This window comes from Thermobia domestica, chromosome 2 (assembly GCF_964235325.1).
Source record: "Thermobia domestica chromosome 2, izTheDome1.hap1.1, whole genome shotgun sequence".
Classification (NCBI taxonomy): Eukaryota; Metazoa; Arthropoda; class Insecta; order Zygentoma; family Lepismatidae; genus Thermobia; species Thermobia domestica.
In genome coordinates, this window is record NC_137455.1 from 237,871,575 (window position 1) to 237,891,392 (window position 19,818).

Below are 19,818 nucleotides of genomic sequence, written 5' to 3' on the forward strand. Positions count from 1 at the left end.
TGTTACAGTGGATGAGCGTGAAGTTGGAAGTGTCTGGAAAGACGAACTGCTTTCTAATTAGGGTGACCATAATCTTAACAGCTAAAAACGGGACAGCTAAAAAAAAAAAAAAAAAAAAAAGAAGAAGAAGAAGAAGAAGAAGAAGAAGAAGAAAGTAGTAGTAGGCCACTGTGTATACAGTATGGCGCCAAATTCGTTGTTCAAAAGCAGATGAGTGATTCCTGAGAGTAAAATAAACAAAAAGGTTCCAATAAACATAGGGCGAAAACAGCGTCGTTTACGTGTTATAGGCTGCCGAATGCGTGGGAAAACAAACTTTAGAGTTAAATATTTCACTAACTACTGAGCGTCGACGTGATGCGGCATGATATCGTCAAAGGATCCTAACCTGCTCTATCCAAATTTGCAGGTTTCAAATTGGTGCAGTGGCGGTGCAAGAGATTCCCCAAAGGACGTTAGGGATTCACAGACATTTTATGACGTACATTGAGTGGACAAGAGCATGCAAAGGACGTCTCATTGCCTGGAAATAATACTACGTGGCAGGTCAGTACTCATACACGCAAATTAAAATATGGCGGATGAGGTAATATTCACTCTGCGTGGTTGCATACCTCCTGAAAAGGTACTAGTAAAAATGTTCTAAAAGAATTCACTGGAAACGTCATGACGCTACAATGTAAAACCACGTACAACACAAGCCGATAGGTAACAGTAAATAAAGAAATTCCGATTCCTGATCTGAAATATTAATGACATTACCTATCCAAGATCCGAAATTTCGGATCCGGGCATTATAGAATCCGGATATCCGAAATCCGGATCCGTCTGGCCATCCCTAATAGTAAGTAACGAATGTCTTATGGGAACTTGCAGGTTCAAGACTAATCAGGTCAAGATGAGCACGTGGCCAAAAACGCCATTTTCTTTAGTATAACAAGCATTTTTCAACGGTACCACTCACGTGTCCGTATTATACACATGAACTGGAAAAATCGGGAAACAACCAGAATATTTTTTGAAAATCCCACCAAAAAACTTTGCCGTAGGGATCTGATTTTTTTTTGTAAGTAATACGTTCTTATGTATATACATAATACGTGTGCAAAATATTTATCTTGTATCTGAAAACAAAGGTTGGAAAAATTGTTGAAAGTCTGAATTTAGGCCCTACATACATAAAAATAGACATATGTCAATTTCATTTGTTCATTGTGCAAAAGTGGTATGAGGTAAAGCCGTGCAATTTGGTGTAACTTTAGATGAAGGACATAAGTTTTGTTTCGCCATAGAAGCATGTCCCTCGTACTAAAGATTGAAGAGATATAGGGTCAAAGGTCAAATTTCGATTTTTTCCTTATGGAACTGCAATGGTGAATTCTGAAAGAGCCTGAAAAAACGTAAATCGAAATGATAACAAAGAAATGAAATTGACACACGAATTAATCAACCCCTTATATATATATATATATATAGTGGCGGATTCAGGATATGATAAAGAGAGGGGCTAAACCATAGTTTACCGTTTTATCCAGTGTAAAGCAGGATTGAAGCCTATTTTATCCAGTGTATACCTGAGCGTAAAGAAGGGACTATTGCCACATATTGGTAGGCCTAACGAGACTACCTGTAAGTTTTGCAACAAATTGTGTGTTAGTTTAAAAGGCCTAGCAATTCACAATAGCAGGTGCCATTATGATATCAATAAAACCAAATCATGCTCGCTTTCACGGAAGTCGCAATCATCCACTGATAATGTCGATCACCCAAGAAAAAATTTGATCTCCAAGTGCAATAAGTACCTAGCAAGATTGAAGTCTTCTATTCCAATGTTGCGCAGGGTACCTCGAGGGGTTAGAGCTACAGTGGCAGACTCTCTGTGCGAGGTATTGCAACAGATTGTACGTACAAACGACTCAGAAGCTTGGATGGATCTCTTCTTTTTTCCTTACGTTACACTGTGCGTGCCATCAAAAGCTGACAAAGTGAATAATTTAACATAATGGGTTAAACAAAGAGTGCGATGTTGGTCTGATTCTCGTTGCGAAGCCCTTCCTAACCACAGTAAAAAATCCTTCAAAGCTCGACGACCAGTAAATTCCACTTTTAACATTAAGAATGTCGAGAACAAATTAGTAGATGGTGATATCCGCAACGCAGTACGGCTTCTCATCTCAGAAGATACTATAGCTTCTCCGAATGGATCTGTATTAGAAGCATTAAAAGAGAAACATCCGGCTCACAGCCACCCTTTTGAACCTCCCGATCTCATTGAGCCCAGTATTGTAGTGCCTAGAGTATCAGCTGATGAGTTTACGAAAGCACTTAAATCATTTCCTTCCGGGTCATCAGGAGGTATGGACAGTCTCCGTCCTTCAATATTAAAGGACCTCCTACTCTCCCAAGACTGCAAAACTAAAGACCACCTGATTAACGCCATCTGCGATTTTCTCTACCTGATTATTTCCGGTGATGTGCCCACGGAAATTAGACCTATTTTCTTTGGAGCATCACTAATAGCTTTGAGGAAGAAAAGTGGCGGCATTCGTCCTATCGCAATAGGCAATGTGTGGAGGAGATTATCAGCAAAAATCATTTGCCATAGAATTAGAGAACCTCCAACACATTTTCTATCCCCACACCAACTGGGAGTTTGCGTCTCACATGGAGCAGAAGCAGCAGTCCGCGCTGCTCGTATGTACTACTCTTTTCCACACCAGCAGGAGAAAGTTTTTCTGAAAATAGACTTCAGAAACGCATTTAACGAGTTGAATCGTGACTCTATGCTCATACAGGTAAAAAACAGTTTTCCATCAATTTATCGATACGTACATCAGTGCTACTCGCAACCGAGCAACTTATACTTAGGAGATGAAATAATCCTCTCTCAGCGTGGCGTACAACAAGGCGACCCTCTTGGCCCTGGTTTGTTCGCACTAACTTTACAATCCATCGTTAATAGTATAAATACAGAACTGAACATATGGTATTTGGATGACGGGACTATAGCTGGAGACAAGGATACAGTACTAGAGACATTAGAAATGATCCGTAGACGGGCTAAGGAGATCGGATTGCAAATGAATTTCTCCAAATGTGAGGTCAGCTTTCTCGGAGTTTCCAATGAGCAGTCTAATAACCTCTTCAAGCTGTTTGGCGAAGCCGCGCCTGGGATTCGAAGAATTTCGACAGATGACGCCAGCTTATTAGGAGCAGCATTATCTAATAAAGCAAGACGAACAATATTAAAAGACAAAATTTCTAAATTAGACTTCTTCTTTACACGTCTTTCCTTGATTTCAGCTCACTCTGCCTTTTACCTACTACGTGCCTTATTGTCCATGCCAAGGCTGCTATATTTTCTTCGCTGTGCTCCTTCTTGGCGGGATGCTGATCTACTGGAATGCTATGATAATACCTTGAAAACCGGTCTAGAATCTATCCTGAATTGTTCACTCAACAATAACTCTTGGTTGCAGGCGTCCCTTCCTGTTAACCACGGAGGTCTCGGCATTCGTCGCGCCATGGATATGGATATTTCATCCTTTCTGTCTTCATTCTATGGCGCTAAGCCATTGATCGAGACCATTCTCCAACAAGATCTTAGCCTAGTATCGGATTCGGATGTCAACGATAGCATTGCTAAGTGGTCATCTATAGTGGGATCAGATCCCCCTGACCTTGATAAGAGAGGACTACAATCCTCTTGGGACGATCCTCTTATAAATCATCACTTTTCAGCTCTACTTCAGTCATCCGATAACCCAGAAGATAAGGCCAGACTTCTAGCTACATCATCTCCAGAAGCAGGAGCTTGGCTCCATGCTATCCCGTCACCTTCTTTAGGATTACATCTTCCCAATGACAGTTTTCGAATTGCCAGTGCACTGCGTTTGGGAGCAGATGTTTGCGAGCAACACAGATGTCCTGCCTGTAGAAGTGTCGTAGACAAGAAGGGCCTTCATGGACTCTCCTGTGCCAATAGTGCGGGCAGACATTCACGCCACTCCAGCGTCAACGACATTATCATGAGGGCACTAATTTCAGCAGGCGTTCCTTCTATATGTGAACCGTTGGGATGCAGTCGTGCAGACGGCAAGAGGCCAGATGGTATGACCCTAATACCGTGGAAGAAAGGAAAAGCACTTCTATGGGATTTTACTTGTTCCGACACCTTCGCCCCTTCAAATCTGCATTCTTCCTCAGCACAAGCTGGCAACGTGGCTGCTCGCCGGGAAACAGAAAAGCGCAGGAAGTATAGCAATTTACTCGACAAATATCATTTTGTCGCTATAGCTGTTGAATCGGGTGGTTCATGGGGTCCCGAAGGCCTTAACTTTATAAAAGAAGTTGGTCACCGCATTTATTTATCGTCAGGAGACGCTAGAGCAATCTCTTTTCTACTGCAACGCATCAGTATGGCAGTACAAAGAGGGAACGTTGCATCAGTTTTGGGAACGCTACCCTCTGGTAAGGAACTGGAGAAGATCTTTTGTCTGTAATCTCGGCGAAGGTTTGAGGATGCTGTTGCGAGGCTTATCACAATAACGTGTATTAGTGGATAATTATATTTTGATATTCTGTAAAATGTAAATTGTGCACTGTTCAAGGAATGTAATCTTTTGTAGTTTTGCCAGCGGACTTAATGCAAAGTGGGTTCTGTGCGTAAAATTGTTCATGTCTGGTTCCTTATTTTTTGCTGTTTTGCTTACTGTTTTGCTGTTTTTCTATCGCTGTTAAAATCTGCATGTGTTACTACTAAAAGACGCACAGAGGAATATTCACTGAAATATATATATATAGTAAACATTTACTGCGTCATTACTATTAGGCATACAGTCATGGTTCAAACGTCATTTTCCTGAGTACAACAAACCCTTTCCAACGGTACTAATCGCGTGTCCGTATTGTATAAATAAACGGGAAAGACTGGAAATTTTCTTTAAAAAAAAAAATCTTTTAACACTTGCGCCCTTCAGACCCGACTCCAGTTTCGGAAAGGGATATCCAAAGAAAAATTGAGAAATACCCAATGGTACACAATCCGTATGCAAAGTTTCAATCTGATATTTTGAAAACTAAAGGCGTGAATTTCTTTTGAAATTTGCTATATATATTAATTGCATCGTTTTTTTGTACTTTTGTTATGAGGTCGATACATTCTAAGTGGGCTTAAATTTGGGTTTTATGAGGATTCGTATTGTATACTTTTGATTAAGATTCATATAAGGTCACTTCCGCTTTATAGGTCTTGAATAATTAACGAGTTCAAACTAAATGTATAAAATTATTTTTAATAATGCCCCTTATTTTTGTCCGTTTGTAATGACGTACCTACATTTTAAGTGGGTGTCGATTAAAGTGAGCTTCATGTGGATTAATATTGGATAATTTGTATTACGATTCAAGTAAGATTACTTCCGGTTAGTAGTAAATTCTCAAATAAGTCGAAACTGAGTGTATAAGATTAAAGGGCCTTCTGCAATAACAAGGTAAGTGAAATTAAGGTTTTGAGGTAGAAATGTTATAAACTTAAAGCACAACATGCAAAATGCCAATAAATTGAGTTGTTCTCACAACAGACACTGTATACGAGTATGCACTAGAGAAGATGGAAAAGGAAGGTAAATCCACACGCCTTATTTATCTGTGTTTTACTAGAAATCAAGGTAACTGTACTTACCTTGTTGTGGCAGAGGGTCCTTGGATTACTTTTAACAACGCCTCGTATATTTTTGTAATGACGTCCCTATATTCTAAGTGGATATCAATTGGAGTGGGATTTATGAAGATTCATATTGGATACTTTGGATCAGGATTCACATGAGATCACTTTCGGTTTATGTCTTAAATGATAAATGAGTTGAAACTGAATGTAAAAAATATTTTTAAAAATCCCTTGAATTTTTGATCTTTCATAATAATGTCTACATTCTAGGTGCGTGTAAATTAGAGTGGGCTTTATAATGATTAGTATTGTATAATTTGTATTATGATTCATGTAAGGTCACTTCCGGTTTATAAGTCTTCAATCAAAAGGGATTGGAACTGAATGTATAAAATCATTTTTAAAAATTCTTCGAATATTTGACTTTTGTAATGGTCCCTACATTCTAAGTGTGTTTCAATTAGAGTGGGCTTAATAATGATTAATGCTGGATAATTTGTATCATGAGTCATGGAAGGTCACTTCCGGTTTATAATTCTTAAATGATAAACGAGTTGAAGCTAAATATATAAAATTGTTCTTAAAAACGCCTCGTATTTTTAGTCTATTGTAACTACGTCCGCACATTCTAAGTGAATGTCGATTAGAGCGCGCTTTATGAAAATTAATACTGCATAATCTACACTAAATTCATGTTAGGTCTCTTCTAGTTTGAGACCGTTAATTGGTAAGCGAGTTGCACAGAATGCATACATTTATTTTGAGAATGCCTCGTATTTTAGTCCTTTCCTAATGACGTTCCTACTTTCTGAGTGAGTGTCAAGTAGAGTACACTTTATGAAGATTAACACTGGATAATTTGTATTATGATTCATGTAAGGTCACTTCTGGTTTAAAAGTCTTAAACGGTAAACGAGTTAAAACTGAATATATAAAATTATTTTTAAAAACGCCTGGAATTTTAATCCTCTTGTAATGACGTCCCTATATTCTAAGCGGGTGTAAATTAGACTTGGATTTATCTAGATTATTATTGTAAAATCTGAATTTCGATTTTTATAAGGTCACTTCCGGTTTATAGGTCTGTGATGATAAGGGAGCTGAAGCTTAAAGTATAAAATTATTTTTAAGAAGGCATCGTAAATTTGATCTTTTCTCGTACGGTTCCAAAATTCTAAGACGGTGTCAATTAGAGTGTCATACATGTAGATTACTAATATATAATTTGCATTTCAATTTCTATATGGTCACTTCCGGTTTTTGTTTTAATTGTTATGCCAGGTGGACTTAAAAGTATAAAATTACTTCTTAAAACATCACGTAATTTCAGTCTTTTGTAGTACCGTCCCTAGATATTGAGTACGAATAATACGGGGATCAATCTAGATATTTACTCTATAACTTGGACTTGGATCTCAATAAGGTCACTTCCGATCTTTTATGTCTTAATTGGTATAGGAGCTGGACCTAAAAAAATACTTTTTAAAACACCTCATATTTTCGGTCTTTTGTAGTATCGTCCCTAGATTCTAAGTATGTGCCAACTATATTGAAATCTATAGAGATTATTACTGCATAATTTAGATTACGATTTCTATAAGGTCACTTCCGGTTTTTGCGTCTAAATTGGTATGGGGGCTGGACCTAAAAGGACAAAATTATTTTTTTAAAACACCTCGTAATTTCGCTCTTTTGTTGTACCGTCTCTAGATTCTAGGTGGGTATAAATTATAGTGGGATCGATGTAGATCATTATTACATAACTTGGGTTTCGATTTCTATAAGGTCACTTCCGGTTTTTGTGTCTTAATTGGTATGGGAGCTGGACTTAAATGTACTAAATTATTTTTTAAAATACCTCGTATATATATGAAAAAAATCATTCATTGGAAATGGCCCCCTCAAAATTTTCTTGGGCCCTTCATTAGCCTCCCCTGAGAAAAATTCTAGTTACGGTACTGAGCTGGACTTAAATGTACTAAATTATTTTTTAAAACACCTCGTAGTTTCGGTTTTTTGTTGCACCGCCCCTAGATTCTAGGTGGATATATGTTATAGTGGGATCGATGTAGATCATTATTACATAACTTGGATTTCGATTTCTATAAGGTCACTTCTGTTTTTTGTCTCATAATTGGTATGGGAGCTGGACCTAAATGTACAAAATTATTTTTTAAATCACCTCGTAATTTCGGTTATTTATTGTACCGCCTTTAGATTCTAGGTGGGTATAAATTATAGTGGGATCGATGTAGATTATGATTGCATAACTTGGATTTCGATTTCTATAAGGTCACTTCCGGTTTTTTTGTCTTTAATTGATATGGGAGCTGGACCTAAAGTACAAAAGTATTTTTTAAAACACCTAGAATTTTCGGTCTTTTGTAGTACCGTCCCTAGATTCTAGGTGGGTATAAATTATATGGGATCGATGTAGATCCTTATTACATAACTTAGATTTTGATTTCTATAAGGTCACTTTCGGTTATTTTGTCTTAATTCTTATGGAAGCTGGACGAAAAGTACAAAATTATTTTTAAACACCTCGTATTATCGGTCTTTTGTTGTACCGTCCCTAGATTCTGAGCGGTTGTCACTTATATAAGAATCTAGGTAGATTATTACTGTATATTTTAGACTAGCAGCGTTCACCCCGCTTCGCTGCGGTCACCCCGGAACGCAATAAACGTTGTTACTTAGATAATTTTTACTTTTTCGCTTTCAAGTGATATGATAAAAACCATAGAAGATTGCAGTAAATGTTAACATTATATCGCCTGTCGTTTATGTTAACCCGCCCCGCTTCGCTGCGGTCACCCCGGAACGCAATAAACTTTGTTACTTAGATAATTTTTACTTTTTCGCTTTCAAATTGCAGTAAATGTTAACATTATAGCGCCTGTCATTTATGTTAACCCGCCGAGTGACACGGTCATGCGGGTTGCATATAAATACGTTTATTTTTACCTATGATGAACTAATAACAAAGGATTTGTACGTATGGACACTTGAATGGTCAATTATCTCAAGACACTGGTAATTAAAAATTAAAGTGATATGATAAAAACCATCTAGGGTCCAAATCCTAATAACCCCCCAAAAATAAAAGAAATTGGTTCAGCCGTATTAGCGTGATGAGGGAACAAAGGATTTGTACGTTCTCTTTTATAATATAGAAATTACGATTTGTATAAGGTCACTTCCGTTTCATGGGTTTTAAATGGAAAATTAGCTTAAACCTTGGAGCATATAATTACTTTTAAGAGCACCTCGTATTTTTGGTCTTTCACGGTGACGTCCCCACATTCTAAGTGGGTTTAGTCCTATATTTTAGTGGTATTTATGTAGATTAATATTGGATAATTATTACTACGATTAATCAGCGGTCATTTCTGGCTTCGCTCTTGTTTTCAAAATTACTTTTTCATTGTGTTGTTTAATCTTCACCTTATATTTTGACCATTGTTGTACATATCGCCGTTTAGTTGATACACCGCCGGTACATTTATAATTATTGAAGTATGCCATCTTTGTTTTTATTTGGTTTGTGAATATCGAATAATTAGTAGAACACTGTATGGTATTAAATTTCTTATGTTGCTGGCAAACCCTGTTAACATTTTGTATTTAACGTAGCAGATGTCTACTAGGGTAACCGAGGTGTACGAACAGCAGTCATTGAAACGTTTTGTATCGCGTCACGAAGATAAGAACTTATGAATTTCTAAGACGGATGCATTCAGTAAGTCAGGTTTACTAACTTGGGAGGTCCAATGTTGCCATCTCACCAGGGTGCTTATTTTGCGGGGGGGGGGGGGAAGACAATTAGTTCCAAGTATACTAAGCATAAATTATTTATCAGAGTGTAGGAATAGCCATAGCTAAGGATCACTAATTTTAAAATATCCACATGTTGTCTTTCGTCCTCACGTCTGCGAACAAATACACGATTCCTGTTTCCGCTGCACAACAGACTGCTCGGGACGCACTGCTCAGAAGAAAAACCCCATCTGTAGGTAACGAACATCTACCCCGTTGCGTTTCACTGCCTTTTTCACTGCTGCCAACACCCTCGTCCGCCATGTGCTAAGCTACCCGCATCTCTTAACAATTGTAAGACTCTCACCATGCCTGTAAAGTCTGGTTTTGTTATTTACTTCTTTCACTTGCATAAAACGGGACAAGGTACTATTTTGTTTCACCTACTGACGGGGCGGCAGGGACACGCCCCGGAAACGGTACTATCCCGGTCAAAACGGGACGTATGGTCGCCCTATTTCTAATTGATTTTGCGTTATAATCGTATTGGAAGTTGAAAAGCTTGAAGTACAGTCACGAAAGAAAGTATTTTTCACTTGACAACGTTTCTTTTCCTAATAAGTTAACAATAAATTAACCTATTAAGGTACGGATTTTGTCAAATTATCAAATCATAACTGTCCTAAGGATAACAACAAAAAGATCCAAATTAATTCATTTGTTCCCGAGTTATTGGCAAAAGAAAATTGTCAACTGTCAAATATTTTCTTTCCCGTGTGCACATATTGGAAACGATAATTAATTAATATGATATTTTTAAATATGTACGTTCAGAGCAGGGACCTGTTGCAGACAAAGTATCGAAGAACAAAAGGAGACTGAGTTTGATTTCCATCGACAGCTCGTGTGGTTGGAACGTTAAGCTGTAAGGGTGTTGGCTGTTGGCGCTGAAAGGGACGCTAAACCTCAATTCATCCAACCAACCAACCGGCAGTGTTAATTTGTTATACTGCGGTTGTGTCCCTTTCTCTCGCTCGTCTCTCTTTGGACCCAAAATCGGTGATCGGACGAATTTACAAAGGTAAGATTTCGAAAATTGTATTGTTGCACTTGTTGTATGCTTGCTACTTAGAAATAAATACGACTAATTGATTGAGTCTTAATTTGATCGAGCCTATGTGAAGGGGGGGGGGGGGGACCGTAACATGTGGTATAAAGTTTTCCTCTTCTTTCTATCACGGAATGGAATATCTTCCAAATTCCGAATGATGCCACTGCTGCATCCTTTGGCAATTTTCAGTGCGACGTCAGTGCGACGTTAAATATCACGTCACATTTTCACGTATCTAATCTACCTACTGAACGATGATGGGTAAGTTATAATGTCCATAACTTAGCAGCCATACACAAAAGGAAAACATTTTTGCTAAGCTACTTGTAGTCGGACCTTTCCATACTTCGAAACATTTTGGTGACCGTTGCGATGGTCTGCGCGTCACGCAATTATAATGTTACATGATCATACACGGTATTAACACTATCAGCTGTTGGCTAGTTTCATCGTCTACAAAGACTGTCACCATATTTTGATAAAAATTTATATATATTTTAAGAACCCTTTGAGAAAGAACTTATACTATTTAAAACGTAGGAAGCATAACCAAAGTCGATAAATTTGTATTAAAGTTATGAATGAACATGCACATAATGAAATTGGATAATTACAACATTAGCACTATTATGGGTCTATTAGATCTTACGCTACAATACTAGCTCCAAAGACTATTGTTAGATCCTCGTGACTAATTAACTGACTTTAATGTGTTTATGTTCATGCTTAACTTGGAGATAGAAACACACAGATTTGGATGATTCGTGTTTGTTTAAAATAGTATACTTACTCAGTGGTGCCCTATATATTCCGCCAGAGTAAAATGAGTCTCTTTCAGAGTCTACCTCCAAAGACTCATTACATCCTAACGAAATTATCAGGAATGCATACTTTCGAAAAAGAATAATCAAAATCGATGCATCTATACTGGAGTCATGTGTGAACATAAACATATTGAAGTTGGTTAATGACAGTTTTCACACTCCACCCGCTGAAATGTTTTATGCCTAGTTCTAAATGATACTCATTCTATCGGAACGAAATTTAAAGGGAATCATCGCCAAGACAAACTCTTTTACAAAAACAATGAATCAAAAATTGCTGCATCTACATCAGTAGCGTAACTAGAATTTTTCTCAGGGGGGGGGGGGGGCAATGAAGGGCCCAAGAAAATTTTGAGGGGGCCATTTCCAATGAATGATTTTTTTCATATATATTTTCATATATATATTTCTATATTTCTATATATATATTTCCATATTCATATATATATATATATATATATATATATATATATATATATATATATATATATATATATATATACCGGGTGCACCATTTATAATGTCCCACCTTTATAACAGAGGAACCAAGAGAGAGAGAAAAGCGAAACTTTGCACAAAGAAACTACAGGAAGGGGGACATCTATCCGTATATTGGGTACCATCACCAGGGGAACAGTGTTGCCAACCCAATATAAAGTTATGATTTTTTAAATAGAATGACCTAAATTTAATTTCATAATTCAAATCAACAACGAAAACAAAGACGAAAGAGATGACACTCGCAGATCAGTATTGCATACTTTTTGAGAAATAACGTTAAACGTGTGTCAAATTTAAACGCCTCTACACACACAAGGAATGAAGTAGTAACTATTTATCCACATTAAAATAAATACTGGGAAGAACTCTTTAAAATGACTTCAAGTTTAGAAGGATCAGTTAAACAGTGTTGCTACAACAGAAGAGAGAAAAGTTGAGTTTGGAAATAGTTCAATAACTTGGAAAAGGTCCCTAGTACAGTATGGTTTAAAATTCATAGAGCAAATCACTATGTCCTAAGGAGTATTGTCGCGTTTATTTGAGATCGATAAGTCAAGTACTTACCAAGATATTCGGTACTCTGTAAAAGTTGAGAATTTTGTGCTGTACAAGATGGTAACGCTGTTTCAAAATTCCCTTTTTTTCCCTCTGCGTTGGAGGAATATTAAAGTAATAATCTGTGACTGAAGTTATATTCTGTGACCTCCCAAACTAAAGCAACAGTTTAAAATAAGGAAATAATATTTTTCTGTTTCATGAATTTTATAATGTATGTTACGAATAATTGTTTCTTGATTATCATAAACATATATTTATTTAATTTAATTTCTTTTTCCTGAATACTAGTTAGAAAAGACAATAAAATGTAGATATTAATAGTTCCGAATTTTAATTGAAAATACATAGGCTAAGTTTAGTTAAATGGTAGCAAAATTTTTCAGATTATCCAATATTTATACGTACTGTCCAATTTTAGGGGAACATACACAACTTATTTTGTATTTCATTCACCACGAAATTAAGTACAAATAATTTACAAATTGTTCTTTAAGATGTGAGTTGCATTTATGGATTCATAGGTGTCGATTCCCTTATGAGGACTCAAACGTAATGAGTAAAAATACAGCACGTAGATATATGCCATAAAAGCTATAGTGGAACAAACACCAAACAACCTGTGTTAGGTGGTCATTAAAAACAAGAAATGTATCTGATCGGTTAAGAAACTTGAACCTGATGGGTCCATGAACGGTTGGATCCGTAGTGTGCTGGCAAGTAAACGAGTACAGTATAAAAAATTATCAAAACTATGCTGGATAGTCACAAAAAGCAAGGAAGTAATTAACCAAGTCAGAGCAGGGCGAAACTAACGGAAACCCAAGGTGTCTATAGGGATCAGGCGCGTTAGCAAAGTTTGGTATGCTTGTAAACAAAATTGTGTAAACATACTGTGTAAAGAATATTCCATAGTTCTTCTCCAAATTATATGCGACGTTGTATTTCTTAGCGCAGCTTAATTTTCTGAATAACGTCGCACGTTTATGCCATTTAGGCTAAGGTGGACAGTGATTAAGGCAAGTGACTGATGATAGAAGAATTAATGAGATCAGAATGTGAGAGAAAGCGAGAGTACCCGACAACCCCATGGACACGATGTTATCCATCACAAACTTAGTGGACCGGAAATCGTATCAGGGACCCCAGACACCAAAGGAAAGCTCTCTACCACTGAGCAACCGTGCCCGCGAAGCTTAACTTTAAGAAGGCATAGCCACACAATTTTCCTATTATAATTCAATCAAAATCTTTTTCTTTTTGTACAATGCTTCTCAATAATTGAATACAGATTTATGATATACTGCAGTATGATATGCCTGAAAAGCCATTATTCTCGGAAAAATAAGTACAAACTTCTGCATGTTGGTCACTAGAAATAATCATTTCATCTATTTGAAAGAACTAAGTTGGAAACTCACACGAACTTTTGTCCGTATGGAGGAGGCATATCAGCGATGGTGTGTATGCGCGTAAATGAAGACAAGGGAGAAAAAAGTACCATCCTGTGCTACATGGTCATTATGGTGTAACATTCTTGGAGCTCAGGATAAGCAAACGTGGGACTGTGTCCGTAGAAAACAAACACATCACCACGTGAAAGTAAAACCGAAATTCTTATTTTCGCTTCGTGTTGACGCAAACCGTTACAAAATGAGAGGGTCCAGGCAGGGGCGAAAGCAGGGGATGGGTCCTGGGGGTCCGGACCCCCCGAAATCCCGACTTCTTTGTAAATGTAGTCTACTTTTAGGGGCAATTTTAGAAATTTTGATATATAGTTTAGCCTCAAATTGTATTTGGACCCCCAAAACGCTTTAGACCCCTCTCGAAATAAATTCCTGCGTAAGTCGCTGGGTCCAGGTGTAAGTACGAGGGTAATTTTTAAAGTCTTGTACACAGCCCATGCACGAGCGTTTGAGTAGTTTGATCCAGTTCACTTTTAGGTTAGTTGTGGGTCAGGGCTTGACGATTGTTTCTGTGTTTTCTGGTTTGCGTAGCTGTGTTGTGAGAAATTCAGTGATGAACCCGACTGAGGTTGGGTTACACATGATGATAAGCGTTCCTATATCAACCCAACCCTATGTGGAAAGAATCCAACTGAAATTTACAATGTTTTGCGGAAGGTTTGTGGAAATAGTGTAGTGGATCATAGCACAGTATTACGTTGCTCAGCTCGTTTTCGTGAAGGTCGTGTAAGCACTGCGGGCACCCCAAGAAGTGAAAGCCCTTCAACTGCAACAGACTACACCTCTGAGATAATTGTGAATGACATTTTGAGAGAGGATCGACGTAAACATGTAAGAAAATTGCATATGAGGCCAAAATGTCTGTCACTTCAGTTTACAGAATCATTACTGAGAAGCTGAAGATAAAGATGAAATGGCTTCCGCATGATCTGATGAAAGAGCAGAAAGTATGTCGCAAAAGAATCGCAGAAAAATTGCTTCAAAGTTATCAAAAAAAGGAAATCAGTTTTTACGAACTGTTGCAATTGATGAAACCTGGATACGAGAGTTTGAACCAGAAATGAAGTTTCAGTCGTCACAATAAAACAGTTCAGACTCTTCACTCCTGAAGAAATCCCGCCGGCAACAATCGAAGGTTTAACTCACGATGATCTCCGCTTATGATACAAATGGAGAGATGGCTACAATAGAGTGTCACAGGGGACGTCTGTACCAGGCGTATACTACAAACTGTTTCTGCAAAATTTTTTGCTCGGGAAAATTCGTGAAAGAAATCCTGATATGCTTGTAGCTGGTGTCCTCATTCTGAACGATAATACAAGGCCGCATACTGCTCTACAAGTAAGGGTGACACTTAACAAGTATGGATGGGAAATACTTCTCTTCCCAATATAGTCCTGATTTGAGCCCACCAGACTTTGATTTTTTCCCCAAATTAAAATGACCACTCTGTGGAAAACGTTTTGATTCGATTGAAGATGCTTTAAGTGAGGTGACCCGAGTGATCAAACACCTTAACAATGAAGGTGTCCTATCCAGAATACAGAATTTACAAAATATTGGGAAGCTGTTTAAACAAGTATGGAGATTGTATTGGAGGCCTGTAAAGGTATTTTGTACAATAAATTATTTACTTCCATAATATCTTTCAGTCTACAGAACTTTTGAAATGACTATCGTACAATATATTGCAAAAAAATATTCCGAACAGTTGCTAGGACATAATGTTGTACGTAACGGTACATATAAACACTAAATGCAAATATTGTAAACTATTGGTATCATAGGAAATTACAGTATATGAGTATAATTTCGTAATAATGTTCGCAACTTTGCAATAATGTTTACATTTCGTTAACACAATCTACTGCAGAATGAAGCAGTATAAAACATTTTAAGACATTCATTAATTACGACCCAGCTGCTGCGTATGTAAAAAAACTTGAACCTGTGATGTTTGTGATATTAATGCACAATTAACACATTTTTACGTTTGGTGAAGTATCATAGAACGAGTTTACCAAATGTATACTTTGCTAAGCTAACCAAAGCCAACCTACCTATCCTAACTCATATTTTATGTTTAAGGACAAAAAGAAAGAAATATAAAACACCTAAGTAAAATTTTAGTGATCCCCATCAGCACTATATTACAGAAGTAAAACATCACGCATTGTTGTGCGTGAGCCTGTGTATAGTACATTGTCAGTCAGTCTTACTACTTGCATTTTGGTCAATTTATTTACCTTTAAATTTATAATAAATACGGTTTTGGTGCACCAAATTTTGAAAGATTTACAGGAAAAATTCCGTACTTCGTATGGAAAGACATTTATAAAGAACAATTTCTGCAAGCGATAGAGTTTAATACAAATTAATACACCTGTATTTTATGTTTACAAGTTTAGGTTACTAGTGTAAAGTCCCTACGAGTACTTTACTATGGATAAAATAAGAGAGTGCATATAAATGATGGTTGTATTAGAAACTATTTTCCACCGGTGCTGTATTTGTGCACAGTGTACAGAAGTTGTATTTTATGTTTACAAGTGGAACGCTACAAGTATGATACCGTGACAAGTATTATTGAAACTCATATCTGCCAAAATCCACTCGTTTTCACTATCCTCATTTTTGCATATACCAACCATCGCTGACGCACCTTTTCCCTTCGGATGCACCCCCTCCCGTGACTTGGGTAGATAGCATTCGTGCTTTTTAGTGGCCTACTAGCACAAGTTGTTTTTTATGTTTTATTTTTTGCATTGCAGTTTTTATGCATACATTCGGACGCCGTATTTACACGCAAATCCTAGAAGAATTTTAATTTTTCAACAATTGATTATGCCAATCCCCTTGAAATTTAACTATGCAATTTGAGATGTTTTCATGTCGGCCAGCGCAAATCACTTAGTAAACAATAAGAAGGAATTTGTGAAAGAATTCTAATTTTTGAACAATTATTTCGAGTGGTGCGGCAAAAATATTTCGAGAAATATTTCTAAAAATGTGTTTAAAACATTATGTCGAGCTGCACATGAAAGACAGTAGCGCGTTTCAAACTTATTCGATGAATTGTGACTAAACATTCAATAAGTGAGCTGACAAATACAGAAGATAACGTGCAGTTTGACAAGCTGGCTTCAAAGTAGAAATTTAAAAAAAAAAATACACGAATTTTATGGTACATATAATTATGTATTTACAGAAAAATGCCTATTTCACTGGTGCATATAGGGTACAACCAGTGGCGTATTTAGGAAGGGGGATTCCGGGCTTAAGCCCTCCCCAAAATCTTACTTACTATAGTAGAGTATATGAAATATCTTGCAGAATTTTCACATTTTCAGGCAAAGCCCCCCCGAAAGAGGAAAAGCCCCTCCCGAAACAAAATCGTAAATACGCCACTGGGTACAACTCATATACCTAACCTTTACAGAGATTTATAATATGGTAGCAAAATAATAATAAATAAAAAAAGTACTCAAGGCCAATGACTTTAAAATTTTAAGTTTCTAAGTGAGAGTTCATATGTAATAAGTATACCACACAAAGAAATTTGTTTCTTGAACTGATGGGTAATGCGAAACACTTGGGGAACTATTCCGTTCTGGATTGCGTCAACGCAAAACAATATTTACCATTTTCTTAGTGATCATCGGCATAGCAGTTAATAATGACTTCTTGCATTTCCTGTATGTACAATTTCTTGAACATTGCTTCCGAATAATCCCCTTAGACGTATGTTAGCAAACGAAGGAAGTGGGTAATTATCTTGGTTATACCCACTTGCCTATACCCACCAGCTACAACACAGCCAACGAAATTGTGCTTGGAAACCATCTTTTGTATTGCTTCAATTGCAACAAACTGTTACTTATGTCATTCATTCGTGTTTTAAAAAGAAATGGTAACAGGTCGGTAATATTTACAGATAGTATTGAATTGTTTCGATATTACCCTCCTAAAGTTGCACGAGAATAAGTATATTCATCGCACGAAATAGTTATTAGGTAACTCTCGTAAACGTATTTCTACCATTTTGTTGAAATGTGAATTCGTATTACTAACTCAAGAACAATTTATATCCTCATTACGTTTAATTAGTCCCTTTAAGAACTCAAATGGGTTTCATTTCATTGTATGTCCATTCATTAATGTTTTATTTCGTTTTAAACATTTCTTCATGATTTCTACAACGGTGAGGTAAAAAAGGGAATCTTGAAACAGCGTTACCATCTTGTACAGCACAAAATTCTCAACTTTTACAGAGTACCGAATATCTTGGTAAGTACTTGACTTATGGATCTCAAATAAACGTCACAATGCTCCTTATGACATAGTGATTTGCTCTATGAATTTTAAACCATACTGTACTAGGGACCTTTTCCAAGTTATTGAACTATTTCCAAACTCAACTTTTCTCTCTTCTGTTGTGGCAACACTGTTGAACTGATCCTTCTAAACTTGAAGTCATTTTAAAGAGTTCTTCTCAGTATTTAATTTAATGTGGATAAATAGTTACTACTTCATTCCTTGTGTGTGTTAGAGGCGTTTAAATTTGACACACGTTTAACGTTATTTCTCAAAAAGTTTGCAACATTGATCTGCGAGCGTCATCTCTTTCGTCTTTGTTTTCATTGCTAATTTGAATTATGAAATTTAATTTAGTTCATTCCATTTAAAAAATCATAACTTTATATTGGGTTGGCAACACTGTTCACCTGGTGATGGTACCCAATATACGGATAGATGTCCCCCTTCCTGTAGTTTCTTTGTGCAAAGTTTCGCTTTTCTCTCTCTCTTGGTTCCTCTGTTATAAAGGTGGGACATTATAAATGGTGCACCCGGTATATATATATATATATATATACAGGGTGTTTCAGATAAAACGTCCAGTGCTTATAAATCCGAAACGGCAGAGAATGAAAAGATGAAACAAAAACTGAGATAGGGAAATGTCATAGGGCACATCACATGGTGTTGTTGTGGTGACCCTCAGGGGCCAACTTCAAATTTTCAAATGGGAACATGTATTGAATCATACCTCATTCAATAGTCCATGAAAAACGAAACAACTTTTGTAGGAAACAATTTTCGATTTGGGCCACCGTTTTCAAAATGGCCGCAAAAAGTGGGTCCTGTATCAGATAAAACGTCTAGTGTATAAATCCGAAACGGCTGAGAATAAGAAGATGAAACAAAAACTGAGATATCAAAATGTCGTAGGGCACATCACATGGTGTTGTTGTGGTGACCCTCAGGGCCCTCCTTCAAGGGGGCCCAGGGGCCAACTTCAAATTTTCAAATGGGAACATGTATTGAATCATACCTCATTCAATAGTCCTTCAAAAATGAAACAACTTTTGTAGGAAATAATTTTCAATTTGGGCAACCGTTTTCAAAATGGCCGCAATAAGTGGGTCCTGAATCAGATAAAACGTCCAGTGCTTATAGGCCTAAATCAGAAACGGCTGAGAATAGAGAGATTAAACAAAAACTGAGATAGGGAACGATGATAAAGCATATCAAGTGGTGTTGTTGTGGTGACCCTCAGGGAACTCCGTGAAGAGGGCCCAGGTGCCAACCTCAAACTGATACTGGACTTTTTGCGGCCATCTTGAAATCGAAAATTGCTTCCTACAAAAGTTGTTTCGTTTTTCAAGGACTATTGAATGAGGTATGATTCAATACATGTTCCCATTTGAAAATTTGAACTTGGCCCCTGGGCCCCCTTGAAGGAGGGCCCTGAGGGTCACCACAACAACACCACGTGATGTGCCCTATGACATTTTTACATCTCAACTTTTGTTTTATCTTCTTATTCTCAGCCGTTTCGGATTTATAAGCATTAGACTTTTTATCTGGTACAGGACCCACTTTTTGCGGCCATTTTGAAAACGGTGGCCCAAATCGAAAATTGTTTCCTACAAA

At 37.1% G+C, this 19,818-nt stretch overlaps 1 protein-coding gene across 1 annotated transcript in view; it reads right to left on the reverse strand.

The window, feature by feature from the left end:
• LOC145678408 (uncharacterized) overlaps positions 1-19,818 on the reverse strand; it is a 397,255-nt gene that overhangs the window by 284,653 nt on the left and 92,784 nt on the right. The gene's annotated exons all lie outside the window — the stretch shown is intronic.